The sequence below is a fragment of the Palaemon carinicauda genome, unplaced genomic scaffold, assembly GCF_036898095.1.
Source record: "Palaemon carinicauda isolate YSFRI2023 unplaced genomic scaffold, ASM3689809v2 scaffold185, whole genome shotgun sequence".
Lineage (NCBI taxonomy): Eukaryota > Metazoa > Arthropoda > Malacostraca > Decapoda > Palaemonidae > Palaemon > Palaemon carinicauda.
This window is the reverse complement of record NW_027169425.1, coordinates 156,831-171,689: the sequence shown is the minus strand read 5'-3', so window position 1 is coordinate 171,689 and position 14,859 is coordinate 156,831. Positions and strand designations below refer to the sequence as shown.

At 41.8% G+C, this 14,859-nt stretch overlaps 1 long non-coding RNA gene across 1 annotated transcript; it reads right to left on the bottom strand.

Moving 5' to 3' along the window:
* Positions 1-752: 752 nt before the first annotated feature.
* Positions 753-14,124, bottom strand: LOC137635858 (uncharacterized). The gene is made up of 3 exons (XR_011042811.1): positions 14,029-14,124; positions 13,251-13,371; positions 753-3,496 (listed from the first exon to the last, which is right to left on the bottom strand). It is a non-coding gene; the product is annotated as an uncharacterized lncRNA (long non-coding RNA).
* Positions 14,125-14,859: the final 735 nt, after the last annotated feature.

Genomic DNA, 14,859 nt, shown 5'->3' with positions numbered 1-14,859 from the left:
TGGTAGTGGTATCACTCGCCCCAGTTTTAATACCGACACCCTTTAGGGGTGAGCGAGCTGGATATATTCCTAGCATTCCATGCAACTTTTTCCTCTGGTATATTTAGCAGTATTTATACCTTTGAAATGGTGCTTTAAGGAGCATTTCACGGAGCGACACAGGTTGAGCCCAGAAATAGATTTTTCCTTCGTCAAAATCCTTTTTTTGAGATCCCAACTTCTTAAAACTAAATTTCTAATTTGGAAATATTTTAGCAAGCAGTTAGATAACATTGAAAATGATACATCATGAACCTATCCTCATGTAGAAGACAAGATTAGTGCCTAATTCATTTGAAACAAATGGAACCTTAAACCTAATATCAAACTTACATAAATTTCAAACCTTGATGTTTGAAACATAGAAGCACTAAACGTCAATTTCTGATGTTAGGAATTAGAATACGAAAACCAAAATCCACAGTCACATTGCGTATGGAATACTATAGTCAATTTCTTTTAGCGAGGCAGGTTTGCCTCGACTCGCGACAGTGCCCTTTTAGCTCGGAAAAGTTTCCTGGTCGCTGATTGGTTGGACGAGATAATTCTAACCAATCAGCGATCAGGAAACTTTTCCGAGCTAAAAGGGCACCGTTGCGAGTCGGTGCAAATCTGCCTCGCTAAAAGAAATAGACTATAAGTACTATTATCATCATCTAACATCCTGATGACAAATGGTATTATATACTAACTGGAAGCAATCTATCATTAACAAACTCTTTCTAGCGTCCAAACTCCACCATCTGGTTCTTTCAGATTTCCTTACTTCTCTGTCATGAACTAAATATTTGTCCAAAACTATTAAACCAAGAATAAAAACCTTATATGAATCCAATACTTCCTAAACCAAGTAAAATAATATCGCTATTTACAGTTCAAAGTCGCAAGTAAGAGATAACCAGGACTTCCAGCATACAAAATCTCACTATGGTCAAATAAGAGCAGATTAATCCCTATATCTCCTTAACAACATTGTAAATGCCAAACCAAAACTACTATCTACTTGTGTGTAAAATGACTGCATTTCAACGCATCAGGAATGAAGGCATTGAGACAATAATACTATCACATAATAGACTATCATATAATGGGTGGATGGATGGAGTGAAGAAAGCTATGAGTGATAGGAGGATAGATGTGACAGAGGCAAGAGAGCGTGCTAGAAATAGGAATGAATGGCGAGCAATTGTGACGCAGTTCCGGTAGGCCCTGCTGCTTCCTCCGGTGTCTTAGATGACCGCGGAGGTAGCAGCAGTAGGGGATTCAGCATTATGAAGTTTCATCTGTGGTGGATAATGTGGGAGGGTGGGCTGTGGCACCCTAGCAGTACCAGCTGAACTCGGTTGAGTCCCTTGTTAGGCTGGGAGGAACGTAGAGAGTAGAGGTCCCCTTTTTTTGTTTTGTTTCATTTGTTGATGTCGGCTAACCCCCAAAATTGGGGGAAGTGCCTTGGTATATGTACGTATGTATGATAGACAAAATGAACCCTATACTAGATATCTTAAAAGAACTCTGTAATTACCACGTATAGACACCTGAAGTCTATATAAAACTGCAGAAGATCATAGCTTCCAAAACCTCTCTATAAATCCATTGATATCTTAAGCGGTGCATTATTTTGCAAAAGGAAACCTATTCAATGTAAAACCAATAGAATTTTATCCTGGCCTTGAAGTTACCAAAGATATATAATGCTATTCAAAAACATTATCAATGTATTCTTAAGTTACGATGTCACAGATTGACCATGAAAACCTTATCTTTGCTGTAATGAAAAGGCTGTAAGAATCTCATCACCTAGACATCTATAAAGCTGAGAAATATAAAATCATGAATCATACTCCTAGATATGAAATTCCTTCAAATAGTAGCACCAATACTTTCCTAATTAACATCTGGGACATATATACAGTATGCAGTTCACTATCATTTTGTTTCATTACCTAAGCAATATTGGCAATAAAAAATTATGTACATTTGAAAAGTAAATACTCTATTGATTCTAAGTTTTGCCAGACAATTCAAGATGCTTCTACGTCAATTAAGACTTCGGCTACAAATGCATCTGAAAAGTTAGGTCAAATTTCTCATAGCAATTCAAGAACAAGATAGTTTTTGTTCGAAACAATCAGACTTTTTTCCAGTGAAGTCTAACATTTCTCAGAGCCATACTGTAGGGTGGGCTGTGGCACCCTAGCAGTACCAGCTGAACTCGGTTGAGTCCCTTGTCAGGCTGGGAGGAACGTAGATAGTAGAGGTCCCCTTTTTTGTTTTGTTTCATTTGTTGATGTCGGCTACCCCCCAAAATTGGGGGAAGTGCCTTGGTATATGTTCAACCTAGACTGATTAACTTGAATAAAATTTCACTTAACTGCATCTTTCTAGTTACTGACAATGTTATAAATAAGTAAGGCTTTCCCCACAGACTTAAAAATGGCCACAGCAGTATTTATCCCTATTTCAGGTACAGGATATGAATGTCAGACCTAAGACGAAAAGCTATTTAAGCCCCAAGCTGGTACCACCTTTCGAAGGGACAGCATGTGTCATACATATAATAAAAGTATTCCCATACACTCAACCAAAGGAATAACTATTGATTTAATTGAACGCAAACTATTTCAAGTTTTTACCTTTAAAGACATCTGGCAGGATTTAAATTTGTTAAAGTTTCATGTAAACAATGAAAAAGTCAACGTGATAGTCAATCAAATTAAAATGAAAAATGACAAGTCCAGCTCATTGTAAAAAAAATGCTCTACGAGTTCAATTTCCTACATAACACACCACAAAATTTAAATGAAATTGGCCAGTTCAAAATATTGGAATTAAAATATAACCATCACAAAAAACATCTCGCTTTAAAAAATATTTTCAAAATTAAATTGAAAAATCTAGGGTTTTCTATGAGCTTGAACAAAAATTGTACATTCTCTATACCAACACATCCAGTATTAAACATCACACAAAAACTGAAAGCAATCGAAATATGCTTACGCCAAAGTAAAGTTTCTTTGACCATTCATAGAAGAATATGATTTTTTGGCAATTACATTTGACATTACACATTCTACTACACATTCCATAATACAATAACATAAAACATTATTCACGTACCAATTCATAGACATGAGTGAAAACATGAGCTCAAGCCTCCCTCAAGAGTAACCCTACCACCCCCTTGGACTTCTGTGCATAAGTTTACTTTTTATGAAAGGGACAAAACATCCAACAGTGACATAGAAAACGGATCTGCATCTGGAAGACCGCAAGGGAAGCGAGGGACTTCTCTTTCCCATCTCAGCAATCAGCTGTCAACTTAAACCTTTGAATCGGTTTCGGAACTGATACCCGACTGGCCACGTCCCGCTGAGAACACTCGGCCTCCTCTCGAAGAGTTTTCAATTGAGACGATTCTCTGGGCTGCTTTCAGATTTCGCTCAAGGCAGCAGATTTTCTGAAATAACATGAAATCAGTTAATATTGTCATACTGTACACGTTAAAATCCTTTGGTATTTCTAAACATGGATAACGAGGTACAACAAGGACTCAAACATCTTATATTTATGTTCCTATCACTAAAAACAGCAAAAAAAGTGGCATATTGTAACCCGTACTGTTTATTTGAAGGCACTTCAATCAATTTCTATTTAGTCCATTACTGTAACTGTGCATGCAATCATTTAAACATTTTACATATCGTCACCCTCATAAACTAATTTACCTAAGTCATTTTCTCCACTTGTTGGGAACTCAAAAAAAAACCCTTCTCATTTCCTAATACGTTATATCATTGTCTTGATTTTCAATTCACAAATTCTCAGCAGTGGAATTTGTGAATTAGAAATGTTATTTTCATTAGTAAAATAAATTTTTGAATATACTTACCCGATAATCATGTAGCTGTCAACTCTGTTGCCCGACAGAATTCTATGGAGGGATACGCCAGCTATCACAATACTAGAAGGGGGTGTTCTTACCAGCGCCACCTGTGGCCAGGTACTCAAGTACTTCTTGTTGACACCTCCTCAATTATTCCTCGGTCCCACTGGTTCTCTATGGGGAGGAAGGGAGGGTCAATTAAATCATGATTATCGGGTAAGTATATTCAAAAATTTATTTTACTAATGAAAATAACATTTTTCAATATTAAACTTACCCGATAATCATGTAGCTGATTCACACCCAGGGGGGTGGGTGAAAACCAGTGTACAAGATTAAAGGATAGCTAAGTATCCCATATTTCATATAACAGTTATCTCAAATAACAATGAAATAATAAGTACCTGGTAAGGAAGTCGAATTGAACCGTTACTCTGTCTCTTTTTTAAGTTCGTCTTCCTTACTGAGCGCAGCGTTCCTCTTGGAGGCTGAATCAACCCAAAGGTGCTAAAGTATACAGGGCTGCAACCCATACTAAAGGACCTCATCACAACCTTTAACCTCGGCGCTTCTCAAGAAAGAATTGACCACCCGCCAAATCAACAAGGATGTGGAAGGCTTCTTAGCCGACCGAACAACCCATAAAAAGTATTCAAGAGAAAGGTTAAAAAGTTATGGAATTATGGGAATGTAGTGGCTGAGCCCTCGCCTACTACTGCATTCGTTGCTACGAATGGACCCAGGGTGTAGCAGTACTCGTAAAGAGACTGGACATCTTTGAGATAGAATGATGCGAACACTGACTTGCTTCTCCAATAGGTTGCATCCATAACACTCTGCAGAGAACGGTTCTGTTTGAAGGCCACTGAAGTAGCCACAGCTCTCACTTCATGTGTCCTTACCTTCAGCAAAGCAAGGTCTTCTTCCTTCAGATGAGAATTTGCTTCTCTAATCAGAAGCCTGATGTAGTAAGAAACTGAGTTCTTAGACATTGGTAGAGAAGGCTTCTTGATAGCACACCATAAGGCTTCTGATTGTCCTCGTAATGGTTTTGACCTTCTTAAATAGTACTTAAGAGCTCTAACAGGGCAAAGTACTCTCTCTAGTTCGTTCCCCACCATGTTGGACAGGCTTGGGATCTCGAACGACTTAGGGCAAGGACGGGAAGGAAGCTCGTTTTAGCCAAAAAAGCCGAGCCGCAAGGAACATGTAGCCGTTTCAGATGTGAAACCTATGTTCCTGCTGAAGGCGTGGATCTCACTTACTCTTTTACCTGTTGCTAAGCACACGAGGAAAAGAGTTTCTAATGTGAGGTCCTTAAAAGAGGCTGATTGGAAAGGTTCAAATCCTGATGACATTAGGAACCTTAGGACCACGTCTAGATTCCAGCCTGGAGTGGACAACCGACGTTCCTTTGAGGTCTCAAAAGACCTAAGGAGGTCCTGTAGATCTTTGTTGGAGGAAAGATCCAAGCCTCTGTGGCGGAAAACCGCTGCCAACATACTTCTGTAACCCTTGATCGTAGGAGCTGATAGGGATTTTACGTTCCTTAGATGTAACAGGAAGTCAGCAATCTGGGTTACAGTGGTACTGGTTGAGGAAAACTGCATTGGCCTTGCACCAGCTTCGGAAGACTTCCCATTAAGACTGATAGACTCTGAGAGTGGATGTCGTCCTTGCTCTGGCAATCGTTCTGGCTGCCTCCTTCGAAAAGCCTCTAGTTCTTGAGAGACTTTCGATAGTCTGAAGGCAGTCAGACGAAGAGCGTGGAGGTTTGGGTGTACCTTCTTTACGTGAGGTTGACGCAGAAGGACCACTCTAGGAGGAAGAGTCCTGGGAAACGTCGACCAGCCATTGCAGTACCTCGGTGAACCCTTCTCTCGCGGGTCAGAGGGGAGCAACCAACGTCAACCGTGTCCCTTTGTGAGAGGCGAACTTCTGAAGTACCCTGTTGACAATCTTGAACGGCGGGAATGCATACAGGTTGAGATGGGACCAATCCAGCAGAAAGGCATCCACGCGAACTGCTGTTGGGTCTGGAATCGGAGAACAATACAAGAGGAGCTTCTTGGTCATCGAGGTAGCGAATAGAACTATGGTTGGCAGACCCCACAGGGCCCAAAGTCTGCTGCAAACATTCTTGTGAAGGGTCCACTCTGTGGGGAAGACCTGACCCTTACGGCTGAGGCGATCTGCCATGACATTCATATCGCCCTGAATGAGCCTCGTTACCAGCGTGAGCTTTCGATCTTTGACCAAATGAGGAGGTCCCTTGCGATCTTGAACAACTTCCTCGAATGAGTCCCTCTTTGCTTGGAGATGTAAGCCAAGGCTGTGGTGTAGTCGGAGTTCACCTCCACCACCTTGTAAGCTGGAGGGACTTGAAGTTTATCAAGGCCAGATGAACTGCCAACAACTCCTTGCAATAGATGTGAAGTGTCCTTTGCTCCTGATTCCATGTTCCCGAGCATTCCTGTCCGTCCAGTGTCGCACCCCAGCCCGTGTCCGATGCGTCCGAGAAGAGACGGTGGTCGGGGGTCTGAACAGCCAAAGGTAGACCTTCCTTGAGAAGAATGCTGTTCTTCCACCACGTTAGAGTAGACCTCATCTCTTCGGAAACAGGAACTGAGCCCGTCTCTAGCGTCATGTCCTTTATCCAGTGAGCAGCTAGATGATACTGAAGGGGGCGGAGGTGGAGTCTCCCTAACTCGATGAACAGGGCCAGCGATGAAAGTGTCCCTGTTAGACTCATCCCCTGCCTGACTAAGCATCGGTTCCTTCTCAGCATGCTCTGGATGCATTCTAGGGCTTGGAAGATCCTTGGGGCCGACGGACAAGTCCAAAAAGCTCGACTCTGAAGATCCATACCCAAGGAAACAATGGTCTGGGATGGAACGAGCTGAGACTCCTCAAAATTGACCAGGAGGCCCAGTTCCTTGGTCAGATCCATAGTCCATTTGAAAATCTCCAGACAGCGACGACTTGTGGGAGCTCTTAAAAGCCAGTCGTCTGACGGAGCCGGACACAAGATCATGATACTGCTGCACAGTCTGTAAACTGACAATCATGGGCAAGCGAGGAAGTACAGTGACAACCCGAATCTGTCTAGACTATCTGGGTCGTACAGACAACTCCTTAACGGGTTGCTGAGGTTGCCGCACTGCGTCACAACAAGTCCCTTCTGTTGGTTGTTGAACGTCTTCCCCGTGACACATTGACTCCGTAAACAAAAATCCTCTAACAAGGACTAAGCTTGGACTGCATGTCATGCAACACAGCTCAAGGTCTATGGGAGCAGGTGTGGTAACAGACGGGATTAGCGGCTGAAGTGGAACCATTACCTTCCCTGTAAGCATGTTATGCTTAAATAAAAGTCCATAAGAGGTTATGCAGCTAAAGGCTCCCTCCAAATGACAGAGTCCTCAAGGGAATATCAGAAGGAGGGAGAAAAGAACTTTCTCATCTACAGGGACCTTATCCTAGAAAAGCTAAGTTCTCTGAGTGAGGGTTCACTGGTGCAAAAGCAGCAGACTAGAAGGCAACGTTATGAAACTGCTTGACAGTCTAGTGAGTTGGCAACAACCCAAGATATGTTGAGAAGCATGCGGTAAGGTATGCAGAGCATGATGAATGCAGAGTATGCTGTATGCAGAGCATGCTGTATGTAGAGCATGTTGTATGCAGAGCATGCTGTATGTAGAGCATGTTGTATGCATAGTATGTTGTATGCATAGCATGCTGAAAGCAGAGCATGCTGTATGCAGAGCATGTTGTATGCAGAGCATGCTGAATGCTGAGCATGTAGTAAGCAGAGCCTGCTGTAAGCAGAGCCTGCTGTAAGGAAAGCAGAGTGTGTGCATGGCGTTTAACATTTCTCAGAAATTCCATGACCAGTGCTAGAGTGCTTTATGCATGCTTGCATGGGGTTTAAAAATCAACATAATGTTTACCTTACATTCATAACTCATGATTCATATTTTTGCCATGGTTAGAAAATGGAGGTAAGGTATGCTGAACAGCAGAGTCAGAACGAGCTGGAACAACAACAGTGGAAGGTGCAGAAAGTTCCTGTTCCTGTGGTATGAGTGGAGCGTGAAGAGACCGAGGTTGCGCAGAACGAGGTAAAGTTCCCGCAAGCAGAGGTGTCTGAGGTGCAGGATCAGGGTGCACGGGTTGAGCTCGGTGCAGCAGCTGAGGAGACTGACTCACAGGTGGAAGAGGTTGTACCTCCACCGAGAGTTGCACCACCGGTGGAGCAGCCAGGGGAGGAGGAGGAAGAGTGGGGTAATCCTCCTGATCCCAAACCGAAGGTTGCCTTAAAGAAGGCCGAGGCTGAACAACACTGGGAACAGCGAACACAGAAAGAGGTTCAACATCGTACGCCTGGCAGATGGTGCTGCGACTGGGTGCAGCGAGTGCAGGCGGGTTGAGCACAGGCTGAAAGGGTGCAGGGGAGGTGCAACTCTCTCAGCCCGACACTCACACAACAGGTCCGAAAGCTGTGCTTGCATGGACTGTAGTAGAGTCTACAACATCGTACGCCTGGCAGATGGTGCTGCGACTGGGTGCAGCGAGTGCAGGCGGGTTGAGCACAGGCTGAACGGGTGCAGGGGAGGTGCAACACTCTCAGCCCGACACTCACACAACAGGTCCGAAAGCTGTGCTTGCATGGACTGTAGTAGAGTCTACAACATCGTACGCCTGGCAGATGGTGCTGCGACTGGGTGCAGCGAGTGCAGGCGGGTGCAGCACAGGCTGAACGGGTGCAGCCGGTTGGTGCACCACCGGTGCAGGCGGGTGCAGCACAGGCTGAACGGGTGCAGGCGGTTGGTGCACCACCGGTGCAGGAGGAGGAGGAGGTGCAACACTCTCAGCACGACACTCACGCATCAGGTCCGAAAGCTGTGCTTGCATGGACTATAGTAGAATCCACAACATCGTACGCCTGGCAGGTGGTACTGCGATCAGGCGGAGCGAGCATAGGGGGGGGGGAGTGTAGGCGCACTCTCAGCCCGACAAACTGATGACTGAGGAGAGACAGAGCTAACCCAATGACTGCATCCGGGTTGTTGAACTTTACTTCGTACGTCTGGCATAGGTCTGGACTTTACGTTTAAGAGGTCTTGAGACCTGAGACCAGCGTAACTCTGCCTTTATTTTCTCCTCTAAATCTCTTCTGCAGACGAGCAAAATAAGGGCTCAATCGTCTGCGGGTGGGAGTGACGGTCTCGGTAAGACACGCCCACAACCACCGAGGATACTTCTGTGCGCCGATCAAGGCCTGCCGAACCCTTATGCCCTTCGACATTGCTTCTCCCCTGGGCTTGGGAGCTTGCAAGAGGTCCCGGACTGGGAGGACGACTGGCGCGCACAAAAGTACCCTCACGCATAACACTGACATACTTTGCGCTAATCACTTATCACTTTGATTTCTGTTTGCACTTATTTCACTGAACTCGAAACTTTAAGTGGTTTGTACCTGAAACACGCAATTCTATCCTTCTCAAAAGTTAGTAATTGCGAAAACAGAATTATAATGTAACAGAAAAATCTAATGAAAGAAAATTCAGTGGCTGGAAAGAGACTAAACACTAGATCACTCTAGAAACGTTTAGTTTCTTCCCCTAAAGAGACTAGGGATAAGAGCAAAACGATAACGACGTTACTCGTACGCCTGGCAGGCTTGAGGGAAACGTTTATCCTCTTTCTCCCTCCGTCTCTATCTCTCTCTCTCTCTCTCTCTCTCTCTTGACTTAGAACCTGAGAGAAGAGCCCAATCATATATATCGTTAAAACATATTATTGTTAAAGGAAAAAACTGAAATATTTCCCAAAAAGAAAAGTTCCTTATTAGGATCAAAACCATTAAGTTAAGAAAGAATGAACAAAACGCTAGAAACGGTTACTCTTTACTGCAATGTGAAACCGTGAACATTCTTTCTCTATCGTAACGATAGAGTGCAAGTTGAAACGTTCTGAACGTCAACAACTGCCGAGACAAACAAAACGTTAGTTCAACTTTGAAAAAGTACGAGACTATCAAAGAAATTCTTTCAAAGACCTTAAAAAAGCATAATATGTTAACAGGTAAAACCGAAATGACGGGCTCACGATAATTAACTTCGGTACCAAGAAAAGACCGCCTACTATTAGGAAGGTCGAATATAAACAAATTAATTTTAATAAGTTTATAATAAAAGGAAGTTAATCGAAGAGGCCTATAAGAGGCGGAGAGATATAAAATAAATCTATAACTTTTGTTAAGCAAAATTAAGAAAGAGAGTCTATACTCTCTTAGACACCAACACTTCCGTCTAAGGGAAGGGTCGGCCATTGAAAGGTGAACGAGAGTTCATACTCTCTTCGTCACCAAAAATAATCAAATTAATTCCAAAAGCTAACTAAGCTAAAATAGAAGTTTCCAGTAAAGCGACAGCCGAAATCAAAGAGAAATACTTCACCAAAGTCGTGAAAATACTCCAAGAACATAAGCGTATCCCAGAACGTCTTGTCAGAAGCACGACAGAGGAATAATTGAGGAGGTGTCAACAAGAAGTACTTGAGTACCTGGCCACAGGTGGCGCTGGTAAGAACACCCCCTTCTAGTATTGTGATAGCTGGCGTATCCCTCCATAGAATTCTGTCGGGCAACAGAGTTGACAGCTACATGATTATCGGGTAAGTTTAATATTGAAAATTTGTTAATTGAAGCTCAATACAATGATATAAAGAATTAGGAAATGAGAAGGTTTTTTTTATTTCCCAACAAGTGGAGAAAATGACTTAGGCAGTTAGTTTATGAGGGTGACGATACGCAGAATTCTCCCCTTGCTAATAATGCCCTGCGTTCATTTTTGCTACTACAGTATACCTTTACCTTAAGTTCTGAGTGATAGGAGGATGCGAGCGATTGTGACGCAGTTCCGGTAGGCCCTGCTGCTTCCTCCGGTGCCTTAGATGACCGCGGAGGTAGCAGCAGTAGATAATTCATCGTTATGAAGCTTCATCTGTGGTGGATAACGGGGGAGGGTGGGCTGTGGCACCCTAGCAGTACCAGCTGAACTCGGTTGAGTCCCTTGTCAGGCTGGGAGGAACGTAGAGAGTAGAGGTCCCCTTTTTGTTTTGTTTCATTTGTTAACGTCAGCTACCCCCCCAAAATTGGGGGAAGTGCCTTGGTATATGTATGTATGTAAGTTCTCAAAGAATTTTATCATCTATGGGATTTTCAAATTCACGACAAACATGCATCTATAAGGAAGCTTTTCCATCCATATACCAAAGGCACTTCCCCCAATTTTGGGGGGTAGCCGACATCAACAAGAAACAAAACAAAAAAGGGGACCTCTACTCTCTACGTTCCTCCAGCCTAACCAGGGACTCAGCCGAGTTCAGCTGGTACTGCTAGGGTGCCACAGCCCAACCTCCCACATTTCCACCACAGATGAAGCTTCATACTGCTGAGTCCCCTACTGCTGCTAGCTTTTGATTCCTAAAATATGGTCTAGCTCAATTGGATTGGATAAAAAAAATTCCAATCAAGATAAAAAGGCAACATCTATAGCACAATAAGTCATTTGTGGGGTTCAAAGTTGCAAATTCTGGGAAGACGAAGTTGACATGCAACATTAATCTATGCAAAAGCTTTCTCGATATGGGGTTAACCCTATATAACTCATAGTTTTGATCAATTCCTCCTATATTGCACCATGCAAAAGCTTATCTTGAGCTATTTGTGGCTTTAGCAGTTACTTTCATTTTCCATAACAAAATTGATGATTGCATTAAATGCTATGAATTAACTTCGTAATGAAAACGAAAAATCGAGGCTAAAATGCCACATTAGATTGTTTTGTGTTAGCTAAATGCTATTTGATTCCATAACTCTAATAGACGGAATCTTGAAAGAGAATCAAAGAAAAATTACGTTGATAAAGGAGGTAACTTCTGGTTATACATACATATACCAAGGCACTTCCCCCAATTTGAGTCCCTTGTTAGGCTGGAGGAACGTAGAGAGTAGAGGTCCTCTTTTTGTTTTTGTTTCATTTGTTGATGTCGGCTACCCCCCAAAATTGGGGGAAGTGCCTTGGTATATGTATGTATGTACTTCCCCCAATTTTGGGGGGTAGCCGACATCAAACAAATGAAACAAAAAAGGGGACGTCTCCTCTCTACATTCCTCCCAGCCTGACAAGGGACTCAACCGAGTTCGGCTGGTACTGCTAGGGTGGCACAGCCCACCCTCCCACATTATCCACTTCGGGTTATACCACATCTGAACATGAATGAAAGCTGAAGACGACTATAATATAATTATCAATATTTCCAGACTGCACAGAACTAAATCGTCAGTTCATTTGGTTCCAACACGAGCTTCAACAAACTGTCACTTCTCACCTTAGTGAAGTGTACTTTATATTCAAGATTTCCTATCAACAGTACCTTCAATATTTTAGTTTTATTTCAGAAGCATTTCGTTCTTTATTTCTAAGGTAGTATGTTGGCTAGGGCACCAGCCGCCCGTTGTGATACTACCGCTAGAGAGTTATGTGGTCCTTTGACTGGCCAGACAGTACTACATTGGATCCTACTTTCTGGTTATGGTTCATTTCCCTTTGCCTACACATACACCGAATAGTCTGGCCTATTCTTTACAGATTCTCCTGTCCTCATACACCTGACAACACTGAGATTACTAAACAATTCTTCTTCACCCAAGGGGTTAACTACGGCAATGTAATTGTTCAGTGGCTACTTTTTCTTGGTAAGGGTAGAAGAGACTCTTTAGCTATGGTCAGCCACTCTTCTAGAAGGACACTTGAAATCAAACCATTGTTCTCTAGTCTTGGGTAGGGCCATAACCTCTGTACCATGATCTTCCACTGTCTTCGGTTAGAGTTCTCTTGATTGAAGGTACACTCGGGCACACTATTCTATCTTGTTTCTCTTCCTCTGGTTTTGTTAAAGTTTTTATAGTCTAAGAAATAAGAAATATTTATTTCAATGTTGTTACTGTTCGTAAGATATTTTATTTTTCCTTGCTTCCTTTCCTCACTGGGCTATTTTCCCTGTTGGAGCCCCTGGGCTTGTAGCATTCTGCTTTTCCAACTAGGGTAGTAGTCTAGCAAGCAATAATAATAACAATATCATCGTTACACCTAATAGTAGACTTAACCACTTGACCCACATTATATCAGGCTTCAAATACTGCTTCAAAGAAAAAAAGTTTTAAGACCACATTCTATTTCATATCATCAAAAATAAGCAGTCTTTATAAGTTCTTGCATTTACCTTCAATAGAACAACTCTACCAAGTTCAATGTCTTACCTTTAGAAGCTCTGAAACCAGATGGCAAACTGGCTTAGACCATCATCAATGTATGACATGGATTCAACTATTCCTCACAGTTCTTCCATTTAATCTATTGACCTTTTCATATTTGATCAACCTGAGGGAAAAGAAACATATGAGAATAAGGATATTACAATCTCTTGTCCTATTTTTCAAACCTCTAAGGATCTTTAGAAATGTTGTCCTGTTGCGTTAAAATTGATAAACAGCCCTTTAAAGCTTCACTGTCATAGTTCAAAGAATCTATGCTGAACACTGTTTAACCCTTTTACCCCCAGGCTCTTTGGAAATTTCCAACCCTTAACCCCCAAAGGGTTATTTTATCCCCAGCACATTTTGCAGTATATATTTTTTAAATTGCTCTAACAGCCTTAATTTTTGTCATAGAGAGGTCAGGTTGGTCTCATTCTCTTTGAAAATGCCTGAATTTTCTCAAAAAAATATTAAAAATATGAAAAAAAATTTTTTATAGCATTTGTTTGCAAGGACGTACCGGTACGTCCATGGGGGTAAAGGGATGAGTTTTGTGAAACGTACCAGTACGTCCTTTGGGGGTAAAAGGGTTATGCAATGAAAAATAATCTTGACTACAGTACTACGGTGTTAAAAATTACTTTTGTTATCAATTTCAAAAATGAAAAGACCACTAAAGAAAATTACTAATTTCGTATTAATCATATTTCAGATATTCTGTATTCAAATCACATGCAACTTTATTCTTGATAATTCTAAAAAGAATTAAAGACACACTCACCATTCGTCCAATAGAACAATAGAACGTATTCTATTATCAATGGAAGAATCTATTGATTTCAGGCTTGTAAGAAGTGCATATAACAGCCAGAGACCTGAAAAAGAACAAAGTTATTAGTAATGGGTAATCTCTCCGTAACAAGAATGAATAAAACCGAAAATAGTATTTGGAGGCAAAGAATCAAAGGGTCTTGACAAATAGCATGATGTGAATGGATAGACAAGTGAGAATGCTTTTATTATTATTATTATTATTATTATCATTATTATTATTATTATTATTATTTCCTAAGCTACAACCCTAGTTGGAAAAGCAGGACGCTATAAGCCCAGGGGCCTCAATAGGGAAAATAGCCCAGTGAGGAATGGAAAAAAAAGTAAAAAAATTTTGAGAACAGTAATAATCAAATAAATATTCCCTATATAAACTATAAAAACTTTAACAAAACAAGAGGAACAGCAATTAGATAGGATAGTGTGCCCGAATGTACCCTCAAGCAAGAGAACTCGAAGGACATATGAAGACCAGTGTGCTTAATATTTCATCTCGCCATTTCCCACCCCTTCCGAGTCCTCAGTTGTAGATTTGAAGAATCTAGAGGGTGCTTAGGTTTCTACGTTTGATGAGATAATAAGGTTTTCTGGATTAATAATAGATGTGTGAAACAAAGGAAGCGAGAAATTAAAGAAGAATGAAGGAGTTGAAGGTAGAAATCAGAAGGATTTAAGAAAAGGGTTGTGATAGCCAATTGCTCAGACCTGCTCAAGCTCTCTAGTTTCTTGTAGTGTCTGCAACCCCACCATCCTTATGAGCTAAGGTTGCGGGGTTTGG